This window comes from Mastigoproctus giganteus, chromosome 9, assembly GCF_048544385.1.
Source record: "Mastigoproctus giganteus isolate SK-2022 chromosome 9, ASM4854438v1, whole genome shotgun sequence".
In the NCBI taxonomy this organism is placed as follows: domain Eukaryota; kingdom Metazoa; phylum Arthropoda; class Arachnida; order Uropygi; family Thelyphonidae; genus Mastigoproctus; species Mastigoproctus giganteus.
In genome coordinates, this window is record NC_143583.1 from 12,898,026 (window position 1) to 12,913,554 (window position 15,529).

General features: G+C 40.5%; 1 protein-coding gene across 1 annotated transcript in view; it reads right to left on the reverse strand.

Annotated features, from left to right (window-relative positions):
- The window catches only part of LOC150080054 (uncharacterized), a 559,273-nt gene extending 543,984 nt beyond the window's left edge, over positions 1-15,289 (reverse strand). Inside the window, exon 1 of the mRNA XM_090381984.1 lies at positions 15,212-15,289. The gene's annotated coding sequence lies outside the window, so the exon portion shown is untranslated. The remainder of the gene's footprint in view (positions 1-15,211) is intronic.
- Between the last annotated feature and the right edge of the window lie 240 nt (positions 15,290-15,529).

The window sequence follows — 15,529 nt, forward strand, 5'->3', positions numbered from 1 at the left end:
GAGATATAAACTTAAATGAGAATGAGAATAATGATAAAAAATGGCATGGCAAGATAGAAGAGCAAAAATTGTGAAATTATACATAATGATCAAACCAACAGGGAGGGAAGAGAATAAAATTATTCATTTTTCGATTTGTAGCTATGCTACCTCCTCTCATCTTTCCAGTTTTTTTTTTTTTTTTTTTTTCATTCTCCTCAACTGTTCTTAATATATAACGCGTATTTATGTGTAGTAACTTCTGAACACTTCGCAACTTTAGCGTTTTTTTTTTTTTTTTTCCCTTCGATAAATTTTTAATTCTTCCCCTGCAGCAACATTATTCCCTTCCTCTTTCAATTATTTCAGCGCTCATTCCAACGAATATTTAATCGAATGTCCTGCAATGGGCATTAGTAAACAACCCACTCCCTCTCTTTTCCCCTAATTATTTATCTTTTGATAAGTTTTCACCTGAAAATTATGGGACACCCACTGAATTGCAGGAAGAGATAATCGAAAATTTTACGGTAGCGGTTTTACCCAAGAGCTAAAGGGATTTTCCGCAATACAGTAGCGCCCGTAAAACCTACCCTAGTGAGAAGTTGCACCGGTCACTGCTTTCTATGTGTTCATACCCAGTGAGAAGCTTTAGCTGCGTATCGCTGCTGGTTCCAAGTAAGCGGTCACCTGCGTTCTACATGTGAGCACCCTAAGTCAATGTAGTGGATTTCAGAATCACAATCAAGATCCAAAAAGGGTTGTTTACAAAAGTCTAGGATTAAGATGATGCAGATCACGTTTTTCAACATGATCAATGTTCTATGTAACAGGTGCCTTCAGATCACCTGTGTAACTATTGAAGTGAATTTCCCAGATGGGCTATAATTTCAAAAGAAAGGCAGCTGGTTCTTACTGCATGAATCCCCCTGTCAATTCTGCACTTGGTGTGATAACACCTCTCAAGAAACATGGCATTGCAAAGATCAACCATTCATCTTAATCTGCCAATCTAGTACCGGCAGACTTCCTCTTTGCTATGTAAAAACCACACTCAAAGGTCAGAGATTTCACAATGTTGAGAACATAAAGAAAAACGTAATTGCTGAATTGAACATTACCTCTTTGGATGCCTTTACTTTTCAGAAACTTTTAGAATGATGTAATAATTGCCCAAGTGGTAAGTAAATGGAACAGATTGTTAATAAAAACCCAACTACAAGGAGAACTGTTATCGCTTCTAAGTTAGTGGAAAGTGGCACAGGTTGGAGTGGGGTCTGGCTGCCCACAAGGATTGCAACAGGTCCATCCCCTGTTCTGTCCTTACGAAAAATAGTATTAAGAAAGGAAGGGTTTCATTTGCCTTCAAGTATGTCTCCTGTAAGCAAAAGCAAATTGGTTCATGCTTTTGCAGGAGAGCCTTGATGTCAATATTGTTTTGCAGGAATCCACGACAGTTCCACTCTAGGAGTTTAGCCATTATTTTGGCTTCGTGAGTCCATCTGAGGTGCTAAGTGCTTGGCTTGGTGAGGCTTCCGAGGTGCTAAGTGCTTACTTTTCTGTCTTGAATTTGTCTTTTTTGGAGAAGTAAGCCATCAGCACCTTGGAAGCCACCTGATTAACCACTAAGCAAAAATAATGGCTAAATTCCTACGATGAAACTGTCATGGATTCTGGCAAAACAAAGATGACATTGCTTGTTTGTTTGTTATTCGGTTTTTAGGAGCATTAGCAACTAAGGCCATATTGCTCCGGGATATGCGGTGGTCATTCCCTGACCTTTCCGCATCCACCGTATTTGGTGGTGACGGGCTCGAACCCTGGTCTAATCAAGAATCGTGTGCTACGCACTGCTGCTCCTTCCCACCTGGCTACGGAGGCGCCATAAAGATGACATCAAGGTCCTCTTGCAAAAGCACGAGCCAATTTCCTCGTTAGCAAAGAGGTCTAAGACTGAATCATCTTGTACTTCCTTCTCTTCGACATCCATATTTTCTTGCGATATAGGAGATATTTCAGGCTTTTTATTCTTTTCTCCGGCAATTGCTTTTGTTACTGATGGAGCATTTGGAGGTACCGATATGGGAATGGAGGCCGATTGATCTTTATGTAGATTTTGGTGAGCTGAGGAACATGTGACGGGAGTAAATGACTCCTTTGGAGGGATGGTCATTTCAGTCTGTGTTCCGACAGAACATCTCCAGCTACATTCTGGATGTATGTAGGTTCGTTTATATTTATAGGTTTAACTTTTTCGTGCCTCCTGATGATACGTTCAGCTCTGCCTTAAGTCGTTGAATCTCTTTTTATTCTTTCCACGTCTGACATGTTCATGAGTGGCTGGGTGTTCACTGGCTGGTTGGCAGTTAATACAGTGAGTTTTGTAGCTGAATATGATGCTGTTTTGTGGTCCTTTGCAGCACATCGAGCACATGCAAGGGCTCCACAGCATGCCAAATGCGAGTGTCCATATTTCCGGCACCTGAATCACCAAAAGGGATTTGGGACATATGGATGCATGTAACAGTTAATATAGCCTGCTTTGATCTCATTAGGAGACATCGGTGAATTGAATGTCAAGATGATGTTTCTAGTGGGAACATGTTTCCCATCTCTACAAACAGATATTCTCTTAACTGCAATCAGTGCATGTGGTTTTAATCCAGAGCAGAGTTCCTCCTCAGTAACTTCGAGAAGGTCCAACTCTGAAATAACACCTTTAGATGAATTTAGTGTTCTATATGGTGCCACGGAAATCAGCATTTCTTCGACATGTTGCTCGGAGTAGCTGCTCAGAGTGCCTGTCATTTTTGGTTTCAAATAAGAGGTCTCCAGAACGAAGCCTCTTAACTTATTTATGTGAACCTGCAAACCCCTCTAAACTCTTCTATATAAAAAAGGTTAACATTTTCCCAATAGGTTCTCTGGGTTAAAATTAGAAATCTTGGGATAGGCACTGATAGTACTTCAATTCGAAGTCTCTTAATTGAATTAGCATTTTATTCCATCATTTCCCCCCCCCACGGGAGAAATGAGTTGATCGGGATTCATAGTGATTTTTTTTTTTTTTTTTTTATTATTATTAGTTCAGTGCCCGGGCTCCCAACCCACCACAGAGAAGCCCACTACCCAGCAAACAATAAATGGGTTTAGGAGTGGGGTGGCAGGGCTACCCAGGAATGGCATTGGCACGGTTGACCCTTGCAGGCAAACCTACTAGCCAACTGATCCTAACCGGGCCACACAGGTCTATTCGTCACGTCAAAGCAGGGACCAAAGTGGTGTGTTGAAGCTGGGCCCCTCAACCACCAGGATCCCCTTTCTGAGTTTTCACGGGTCAAATCACACAGCAAACACCCTGGATTCCTATGATGTTAGTCTAGAATGCAGGCTGTGGGCGTTGGTTCACACTGATGCTAATCTGGAGGACCAGCAGCATTCACTGGAAGTTCCCCCCTCACCATGTACAGGTACCAACGTTGAGGGTTGGCATCTGGAAACCAGGCACATGCGGGGTGATCTGATAGAGGCGTATAAGGCCTTGAATGGATTGAGTCAGCTGAATGTGAATGACATTCTTCCCTCTGAGGAGTCACCACACATGAGGGGGAATAAATTCAAGTCGAGGAAGGTTAGTTGATGGATAGATATGCAGAAGTGTGCAATCAGCCAGCAGGTCATTGATCGTAGGAACAGGCTTTCATCCATTGTGCAATTGGATGGGTTGAATAAATTCAAGGAAGAACTGCCATTATTACTACTACTATCTACTGAAAACAATTAATATGTTAATTACATAAAACTGCGAGCTAAATGATTTTTGATAACTGAGAAGAAAGTGGAAGAGAAACAGTTGAAGCTAAGGATAAAATGAAGCAAGAAAAGAAAGAAGTAAAGCTTTATCCATAATTATAAGAGCATCATTAGATTCGGGGAGGTCCCAATATTACATATGAGATTTGCAAATGCCTTCCAAATTCACAAGGGAACAGTTAGATCTATAAGCTTCACTTTCGTTCCTGATAAAATAATGGAATCAAAGTACCAAGGATCATCATGACAGACTGTGGTTGTATGGAAATCGCATTACGGATTTGTTTAAGCATAGATCTTGTCTGATTAATCTGCTAGCTATTAGTCGCATTTTGTTACTATTTTGTAATAACAAAGGAACAGGCTGCAAAAAATAATTTGACATCATATAATTATGAAGGCCATTTGAAACGTTTGCAGCCAGAGTATGAAGGTATACTTCATACTTACATTATTTAAGGAGTCAAGTATCATGTTACTTTTCAACGTAGTCCCCTTTGGAGCCAATACACTTTTGCCGCTGATGCTGCAATGTGTTGATTCCAGCTGTGAAGAAAGTTTTCTATTGGGCCTCCAGGGATGCATTCCTTACAGCAAAGATCTCACTGTTGATGGGAAAATGGATGCCAGCTAGTTGGACACAGCATGGGTTTGTTAAGGGGAAGTCTTGTCTGACCAATTTGATTAGATACTATGATGTGGCCACAATGAAACTGGATTCAAAAAATAATTTTGTTATCATATAGGAAAGCTTTTGATCCTGTTGCACATGGAAGACTATTGTACAAATTGGAACTATATGGCATTAAGGGTAAGTTGCTACAACGGACAGAAGAATGGTTGAGAGGGAGAAGACAGAGTGGTAATCAATGGACACTGCTCTTCGTAGACTAATGTTATTAGTGGAGTCCCCTAGGATTTGGTGGTGAGCCCACTGTTGTTTTGTATATTTATCAATGATATTGATGAAGGTATATATCAGGTGTAACGTTGAAGTTTACAGATGACACAAAAGGTGGCGAGGTTGTTAATGACTGTAATGACTATGTTACTGCAACACTATCAAGAAAAGGTGAGTACATGGGCTGAGAGATGGCAACTGAAGTTTAACATTGACAAATACAAAGTACTGCATATGGGTAGCAGTAATCCCAGAGAAATGTACCAAGGGTATGTCTGCCAGGGGCAAATGTTGATGACGTTGTAGAGCAGATATCATCTTTTAAGGGCACAAAAGGTGATATAGTTGTACACGTGGGCACTAACGATATCAAGAGTAGGAGACCGGCAGAATTGCTTAACAAGTACAGGTCACTGTTGAAAAAAAGCCGTGAAATAGGGTTGAATTTGAAAGTGTCTGCAATTCTGCCCAGACACGATAGGAGGGAGTATATGATGAGAGCCTTGTCGATCAATTTGGCCCTGGAAAGATTGTGCAAGGCTCAAGGGGTAGAATTTTTTTCAGCCTGGACTGTACTTGTTAACAGGAGGGATTGCTTCTACAGGGATGGGATACACTTAAATAGAAAGGGTGCAAGAATATTTGCTGATGCTATCGAGGCAGTGTTAGGTGGGTCGGAAAACTGCTAGCTTGCGGGGATACAAAGACAAATAGATTAACAGTAGCCACTGGCAGAGGTGAAAGAGATTCTTGCACTGCTTCTATTGGAATGAGCAGAAGCCTGAAAAACAAGATTCAGGATATTTCAGAGACTGCTGGGAGTCATTGCGGTACAAGTAAACACATGGGTTGTATTAGGGTAGCTAAGAATAGAAATAGGTGCATGTATACTTGCGTGTACACCAATGCTAGGAGTTTAGTAAATAAATTTGATGAATTTGAGGTATTGCTCAAAACATCAAAGGCAGATATTGTTGGGATATCAGAGACTTGGTGTCACACAGATATAAGGAATGCAGAACTGGAATTTGGGGAGTGCAACGTCTACAGAAAAGATAGACTGGATAGGAAGGGAGGAGGGGTTATGCTATTAGTTAAGAAATACATAAAATCCAAGGAAGTGAAGCCAGTGGACATCGCTGGACAGTGCAGTGTCGAGTCAGTTTGGTGTGACATAAGCATTGGGAGATCAAAATTGAGAGTAGGAGTGTGCAATAGGCCTAATGACTCTGATGAGTATAATAAGAAACTGTACAGGGAAATAGAGTGGACCAGTAAATCAGAGAGTCTTATAATGGGAGATTTTAATTTCCAAGATATTGACTGGAATTTGTGGGCTGGTCACTCACACACTAGCAAGGCTTTTGTGGATTTATTGGATGATTGTTTTCTACATCAGCATGTTCGGGAGGCAACTAGAGGGAGTAATACTCTTGATTTGATTATCAGCAGTGATTCTTCATGCATTAAGAATCTGCAGATAAATGAACCACTGGTGGCAGTGATCACAGTGTGCTGAAGTGGGATTTACTCAAAGAGGTAACTACCATTAGGGGTAAAGGGAAGGGTTATTGCTTTCGTAAAGGCGACTACGATGGACTGAGATAGTATTTAAATTCTATACAGTGGGACCAACTGATGATGTTACCAACAGTAAATGCAAAATGGGAAGCATTCAAAGGACTTATCTTGGAAGCTACTAGACTTTACATACCAACTAAGAAATATTGTTCAAGGTTTAGGCCTAAATGGATGTCAGATGAACTGATGAGGCATATGGCAGAGAAGAAACATGCATGGGATACATACAAATTAACACATGACACAGAAGCCTATGATAGTTACAAGTTGATCTGTAACCAAGTTACAAAGGAGGTTAGGCAGGCGAAGGCAGATTACGAGAAATCTTTGGCAAGGGATGCAAAGAAAAACAGCAAAGAGTTCTTTACTTATGTAAACTCTAGAAGGAAGGGGATGAATCAGATTGGTCCACTTGATATCGATGGATCAACTGTTGATGATCCTGCTCAGGTAGCTAACAAACTAAATGAATATTTTGCATCGACATTCACACATGAGGAGTTATTTAGTGAGGGGAAAGCCAGAGGTGTATTAAACTCTAGCAGTAAGCTACAGAATCTTGTAATAACTGAGGGTAAAGTGGAGGAGAAATTGTTGAAGATAAACACAAGAAAGGCACCTGTGGTGGATGGGATCTATCCAGTTATATTAAAGGAGGCAGCAAAGGAAGTAAGCAAACCCTTAGCCATAATTATGAGAGCTTCCTTCGACTCAGGGGAGGTACCCATAGACTGGAGATGTGCAAATGTGACCCCAATTCACAAAGGAGGATCAAAAGCTGACACAAGCAATTATAGACCTGTGAGTTTAACTTCTGTTCCAGGAAAATTAATGGAGGCACTAGTTAAAGAAGCACTGCAGGATCATTTAGACAAGACTTCAGTTATAGCTCGGACACAGCATGGTTTTGTTAAGGGGAAGTCTTGCCTGACCAATTTGACTGGATACTATGATGCAGTCACAAAGGAACTGGATGCAGGGAATAACTTTGATATTATATACTTGGATCTTAGAAAGGCTTTTGATACTGTTGCACATGGAAGACTGCTGCACAAATTGGAGCAGTGTAACATTGGAGGCAAATTGCTGCTGTGGGTAAAGGGGTGGCTGAGGGGGAGAAGACAGAGAGTGGTAATCAATGGACACTGCTCGTCGTGGACTAATGTTATTAGTGGAGTCCCTCAGGGCTCAGTGTTGGGTCCATTATTGTTTTCTGTATTCATAAATGATATTGATGATGGTATATCAAGCTTAATGTCGAAGTTTGCAGACGATACAAAGGTAGGCAGGGTTGTCAAGGACACTACTGACACTATGCTGCTGCAACAGGATCTGGAAAGGTTGAGCAGATGGGCTGAGAGGTGGCAAATGAAGTTTAACATTGACAAATGTAAAGTACTACACATGGGAAACAGCAACCCCAGAGCAACGTATCAACTCTGTGGTATTACACTGACAGTGGTAGAGAATGAAAGGGACCTGGAGGTAGTTGTGCAGGCAGATATGAAGTTCTCTGAGTAGTGCAGACGGGCTTCAAGAGTAGCTCATGGTGTATTGTCAATGATATATAGGAATTTTTCTAGCAGGGATAAGGAGGTGATTATTCCCTTGTATAAGGCAATGGTCAGGCCACACCTAGAGTACTGTATACAGGCGTGGAGGCCTCATTTCAAGAAGGATGTAGAGCTGCTGGAACGAGTACAGAGAAGGGCAACAAGATTAGTGAATGGAACAAAGGGGGTGCTCTTACGAAGAAAGGCTTAAGATTTGCAAATTACAGTGTCTGGAGACTAGGCACCAGCGAGGTGATTTGATAGAGGTGTATAAAGCATTGAATGGTTTGAGCATGCTCAATGCTGATGGGATTCTTCCTCTTGCTCAGAATAATCACCTGAGAGGGCATAAATTCAAATTGAGGAAAGACAGATGTAGGATAGACGTGCGGAAATTTGCCTATAGCCAGCGAGTGGTTGGTTGGTGGAACAGACTTCCATCCCTTCTCGTGGAAGTTGATAGCCTAAATAAGTTTAAGGCTCAGCTGGACAGGTATTTTGAACGAACAGAGGGGTGAAGTTGCAGTGGTTTTTTTTTTTTTTTTGGCTGATGCTGCATAAGCTTGCTTTCTTGCATCAGATGCCTCTACTAATGCTAATGCTAACTGTTTGTACAACAACACTCATTCTCCACTACCCTGAGTGTTGTTGGTACAACAACACTCAGGATAGGGGAGAATGGAGGTAAATTGTGCAGTCAGGCTGCCTGAGCAGGTAATGGGGTTTTGTCAATGATATACAGCAATTTTGCAGCAGGGATAAGGAGGTAATTATCCCCTCCTTGTATAAGGCAGTGGTCAGGTCATCTTGAGTACTGCAAAGAGGTCTGGAGGCCTCATTTTAGGAAGGATTGTAGAGTTGCTAGAACGAGTACAGATAAGGGCAACAAGATTGGTGAAGGGAACAAAGGGGTGCTATTACCAAGAAAGGCTTAAGTTCTGCAAATTGCAGTGTCTGGAGACTAGGCACCTGGATTGGTCCACTTGATATCGATGGGTCAACTGTTGATGATCCTGCTCAGGTAGCTAACAAACTGAATGAATATTTTGCATCGACATTCACACATGAGGAGTTATTCAGCGAGGGGAATGCCAGAGGTGTATTCAACTCTGGCAGTAAGCTAGAGAATCTTGTAATAACTGAGAGTAAAGTGGAGGAGAAATTGATGAAGATAAATACAAGAAAGGCACCTGGGGTGGATGGGATCTATCCAGTTATATTAAAGGAGGCAGCAAAGGAAGTAAGCAAACCCTTAGCCATAATTATGAGAGCTTCCTTGGACTCAGGGGAAGTACGCATGGACTGGAGATGTGCAAATGTGACCCCAATTCACAAAGGAGTATCAAAGGGTGACACAAGTAATTATAGACCTGTTAGCTTAACTTCTGTTCCTGGAAAATTAATGGAGGCACTGGTTAAAGAAGCACTGCTGGATCATCTAGACAAGACTTCAGTCATAGCTCAGACACAGCACGGTTTTGTTAAGGGGAAGTCTTGCCTGACCAATTTGATTGGGTACTATGATGCAGTCACAAAACAACTGGATGAAGGGAATAACTTTGATATTATATACTTGGATCTTAGAAAGGCCTTTGATACTGTTGCACATGGAAGACTGCTGCACAAATTGGAGCAGTGTGGCATTGGAGGCAAATTGCTGGTATGGATAAAGGGGTGGTTGAGGGGGAGAAGACAGAGAGTGGTAATCAATGGACACTGCTCATCATAGACTAATGTTATTAGTAGAGTCCCTCAGGGATCAGTTGGGTCCATTGTTGTTTTCTGTATTTATAAATGATACTGATGATGGTATATCAAGCTTAATGTCCAAATTTGCAGATGATACAAAGGTTGGCAGGGTTGTTAAGGATACTACTGACAGTATACTGGTGCAACAGGATCTGGAAAGGTTGAGCAGATGGGCTGAGAGGTGGCAAATGAAGTTTAACACTGACAAATGTAAAGTACTACATATGGGAAACAGTAACCCCAGAGCAACGTATCAACTCTGTGGTACGACACTGACAGTGGTAGAGCATGAAAAGGACTTGGGGGTAATTGTGCAGACAGATATGAAGTTCTCTGAACTGTGCAGACGGGCTGCAAGAGTAGCTCATGGTGTCTTGTCAATGAAATAAAGGAATTTTTCTAGCAGGGATAAGGAGGTGATTATTTCCTTGTATAAGGCAGTGGTCAGGCGACACCTTGAGTATTGTATACAGTTCTGGAAGCCTCATTTCAAGAAAGATGTAGAGCTACTAGAACAAGTACAGAGAAGGGCAGCAAGATTAGTGAATGGAACAAAGGGTTGCTCTTATGAAGAAAGGCTTAAGTTTTGCAAATTACAGTGTCTGGAGACTAGGCAATGGCGTGGTGATCTGATAGAGGTGTATAAAGCCTAGAATGGTTTGAGCATGCTCAATGCCGATGGGATTCTTCCTCTTGCTCAGAATAATCACCAGAGAGGGCATAAATTCAAATTGAGGAAAGACAGATGTACGATAGATGTGTGGAAATTTGCCTTTAGCCAGCGGATAGTTCGTTGGCGGAACAGACTTCCATCCGTTGTTGTGGAAGTTGATAGCCTAAATAAATTTAAGGCTCAGCTGGACAGGTGATTCGAATGAACGCAGGGGTGAAATGGGAGTGATGTTTTTTTTTTTTTTTTAATTGGCTGATGCTGCAGAAGCTTGCTTTCTTGTATCACATGCCTTTATTAATGCTAACTGCATATTATTTGTTTTTACTGTATTTTGCTTAGCATTATACAATCAGCATTTAAGCAAAAGTGAAAGAAACATCTAAATCACCTGACTTTCTGCTACGTGTGTGTGAACAGTTTACTACAAAAACTGAATGTTCATATATTCTTTGTACTTTGGTTGCAAGAATGGTAAACAGGACAAACTATGGAATCCACATACGTGGTGTATTACCTGCACCACAAATCTGAGGATATAACTAAATGGAAAATTAAAAGTATTCATCAAAAGGGTGAGCAGATGGGCTGAGAGGTGGCAAATGAAGTTTAACATTGACAAATGTAAAGTACTACACATGAGAAACAGCAACCCCAGAGCAACGTATCAACTCTGTGGTACTACACTGACAGCGGTAGAGAATGAAAGGGACCTTGGGGTGGTTGTGCAGGCAGATATGAAGTTCTCTGAGCAGTGCAGATGGGCTGCAAGAGTAGCTCATGGTGTATTGTCAATGATATATAGGAATTTTTCTAGCAGGGATAAGGAGGTGATTATTCCCTTGTATAAGGCAATGGTGAGGCCACACCTAGAGAACTGTATAAAGGTCTGGAGGCCTCATTTCAAGAAGGATGTAGAGCTGCTGGAACGAGTTCAGAGAAGGGCAACAAGATTAGTGAATGGAACAAAGGTGTGCTCTTTTAAGAAAGGCTTAACTTTTGCAAATTACAGTGTCTGGAGACTAGGCACCAGCGAGGTGATCTGATAGAGGTGTATAAAGCCTTGAATGGTTTGAGCATGCTCAATGCTGATTGGATTCTTCCTCTCGCTCAGAATAATCGCCTGAGAGGGCATAAATTCAAATTTCGGAAAGACAGATGTAGGATAGAGTGAGTAAATTTGCCTTTAGCCAGCGGGTGGTTGGTTGGTGGAACAGACTTCCATCCGTTGTTGTGGAAGTTGATAGCCTAAATAAATTTAAGGCTCAGCTGGACAGGTGATTCGAATGAACGCAGGGGTGAAATGGGAGTGATGTTTTTTTTTTTTTTTTTTTTTTTTAATTGGCTGATGCTGCAGAAGCTTGCTTTATTGTATCACATGCCTTTATTAATGCTAACTGCATATTATTTGTTTTTCCTGTATTTTGCTTAGCATTTAAGCAAATTACAGTCAATCAATTTATACAATTTATACAGTCAATTTATACAATCAGCATTCAAGCAAAAGTGAAAGAAACATCTAAATCACCTGACTTTCTGCTACGTGTGTGTGAACAGTTTACTACAAAAACTGAATGTTCATATATTCTTTGTACTTTGGTTGCAAGAATGGTAAACAGGACAAACTATGGAATCCACATATGTGGTGTATTACCTGCACCACAAATCTGAGGATATAACTAAATGGAAAATTAAAAGTATTCATCAAAAGGGTGAGCAGATGGGCTGAGAGGTGGCAAATGAAGTTTAACATTGACAAATGTAAAGTACTACACATGAGAAACAGCAACCCCAGAGCAACGTATCAACTCTGTGGTACTACACTGACAGCGGTAGAGAATGAAAGGGACCTTGGGGTGGTTGTGCAGGCAGATATGAAGTTCTCTGAGCAGTGCGATGGGCTGCAAGAGTAGCTCATGGTGTATTGTCAATGATATATAGGAATTTTTCTAGCAGGGATAAGGAGGTGATTATTCCCTTGTATAAGGCAATGGTGAGGCCACACCTAGAGAACTGTATAAAGGTCTGGAGGCCTCATTTCAAGAAGGATGTAGAGCTGCTGGAACGAGTTTAGAGAAGGGCAACAAGATTAGTGAATGGAACAAAGGTGTGCTCTTTTAAGAAAGGCTTAACTTTTGCAAATTACAGTGTCTGGAGACTAGGCACCAGCGAGGTGATCTGATAGAGGTGTATAAAGCCTTGAATGGTTTGAGCATGCTCAATGCTGATGGGATTCTTCCTCTCGCTCAGAATAATCGCCTGAGAGGGCATAAATTCAAATTGCGGAAAGACAGATGTAGGATAGAGTGAGTAAATTTGCCTTTAGCCAGCGGGTGGTTGGTTGGTGGAACAGACTTCCATCCCTTGTCGTGGAAGTTGATAGCCTAAAAAGCTTAAGGCTCAGCTGGACAGGTATTTTGAACGAACAGAGGGGTGAAGTGGAAGTGGTTTCTTTATTTTTTTTTTATTTAATTTTATTTTTTTTTGGCTGATGCTGCATAAGCTTGCTTTCTTGCATCAAATGCCTCTACTAATGCTAATTTCTACGACAGATGGAAGTTTGTTCCAGCAATCAACCACCACCTGGCTAAAGGCAAACTTCCGCACATCTATCCTACAACCGTCTTTTCAATTTGAATTTATGCCCTCGCAGGTGATTATTCTGAGCAAGAGGAAGAATCCCATTAGCATTGAGCATGCTCAAACCATTTAAGGCTTTATATATCTAAATCAGATCACCTCGCAGGTGCCTAGTCTCCAGACACTGTAATTTGCAAAACTTAAGCCTTTCTTTGTAAGAACAACCCTTTGTTCCATTCATTAATCTTGTTGCTCTTCTCTGTACTCCTTCTAACAGCTCTGCATCCTTCTTAAAATGAGGCCTCCAGACCTTTATACAGTTCTCTAGGTGTGGCCTCACCATTGCCTTATACAAGGGAATAATCACCTCCTTATCCCTGCAAAAAAAAAATTCCTGTATACCATTGACAAGACACTATGAGCTACTCTTGCAGACCATCTGCACTGCTCAGAAAACTTCATATCTCTCTGCACAATAACCCCCAGATTCTTTTCATTCTCTACCATTGTCAGTGTTGTACCACAGCATTGATACGTTACTCTGGGATTACTGCTTGCCATATGTAGTACTTTACATTTGTCAATGTTAAACTTCATTTGCCACCTCTCAGCCCATCTGATCAACTTTTCTAGATCCTGCTGCAGCAGTGTACTGTCAGTAGCGTCATTAACAACCCTGCCAACCTTCCTATCATCTGCAAACTTTGGACATTAAGCTTGATATACCATCATCCATATCATTTATAAATATATAAAACAACAATGGACCCAACACTGAACCCTGAGGGACTCCACTAATAACATTAGTCCACGAAGAGCAGAGTCCATCGATTACCACTCTCTGTGTTCTTCCACTCAACCATCCCTTTATCCATACCAGCAATTTGCCTCCAATGCCCCACTGCTGCAATTTTTGCAGCAGTCTTCCATGTGCAACAGTATTGAAGGCCTTTCTAAGATCAAAATATATGATATCAAAGTTATTCTTTGCATCCAGTTCCTTTGTGACTACATCATAGTATCCAATCAAATTAGTCAGACAAGACTTCCCCTTAACAAACCGATGCTGTGTCCAAGCTATAAATGAAGTCTTGTCTAGATGATCCTGCAATGCTTCTTTAACCAGTGCCTCCATTAATTTCCCTGGAACAGAAGTTAAACTAACAGGTCTGTAATTACCTGTGTCTCCCTGTGATTGTCTTTTGTGGATTGGGGGTCACATGTGCACATATCCAGTCAATGGGGTACCTCCCCTGAGTCCAAGGAAGCTCTCATAATTATGTCTAAGGGTTTGCTTACTTCCTTTGCTGTCTCCTTTAATATAACTGGATAGATCCCATCTACCCCCCAGGTGCCTGTCTTATGTTTATCTTCAACAATTTCTCCTCCACTTCCCTCTCAGTTATTACAAAATCATCTAACTCACTGCCAGAGTTTAGTTCATCTCTGGCATTCTCCTCCCTGAATAACTCCTCATGTGTGAATGTAGATGCAAAATACTCATTTAGTTTGTTAGTCACCTGAGCAGGATCATCAACAGTTGAACCATCGATATCCAGTGGACCGATCTGATTTATCCCTTTCCTTTTAAAGTTTACATACGTAAAGAACTTTTTGCTAACAATTTCATGTTATCACTGAAATGTTATGCTATCAGGATTGTTGCCCATATTTCCTTCAAAAAAGTGCTTTACGAAAACAACAAAAAGGCCCCCCCAATCCACCTGAAGCAAGTCTGCCTCTCCACTTTAGGAAACTCTATCCTAGTCTTTTTGATTCTCTGCTATCTGGTATCACTGAAATGGTATGTTATCAGGATTGTTTAAGTCATCTATCTGATTTATCCAGGTTTCATTACGTGATTACTGTTATTCGCTATCCTGTCAACCTTTGTATCATCCGTGAAGTTAATAAAATTAAACATTTATATCACTATATTTAATAAAAATTAAAAACCACATGCCAAATACTGAACCCTTATTGACCTCACTCAAACTTCATACATAGTAAGCAGTGGCCATTAATCACTCCTGCATCTCAACATAACCTTAGCCATTGCAGTAACTTGTCCCTAATGTCACAAAGCTCCAATTTGTAAAATACTCATTCAGGCAAAAATTTATACTTTTTATCAAAATTATAAATTCTATGATATTAATTTCATATTTTTCTTATACTTTATGGTTTCATCAAAAGCTTCATATGCTATTTCAAGATTACATATGGAAAATTGACAAAATAATGGCAGAAAAAGGCAAAAAAATTGCATTTATTGACTCAGTCACAAAAGCCAATTTTCAACTACAATAACTGGCACTTTGCCCATACATTCAAACTTGCATTAATTGATCAATATATTAATAATAGAAAAAATCATAAACTAACCTCTGCAGTATTCAATGTCAAATACACTTTGGCAAGACAATATTTCAGTGTAACAATTTCAGTGTCCTTAATGCTTTGTACCTGCAATAAAAAATGTATTTAAAAATTTGTAAGAAACAAATTCATCTTATATAAAGTGTTATTTAGCTATATACAAAAGGATGGTGCATAAAATAAGCTTCTCTACCAACCATTATAGCTAACCAAACAATCAACTGTAGGTTTCAAAAATTTTGGTTAATTTATTTATTTATTTATTTATTTCATATGATGTGATCAATACACGAAGGAACCAGTTTTTTCTTGCTTCCTTCGTGT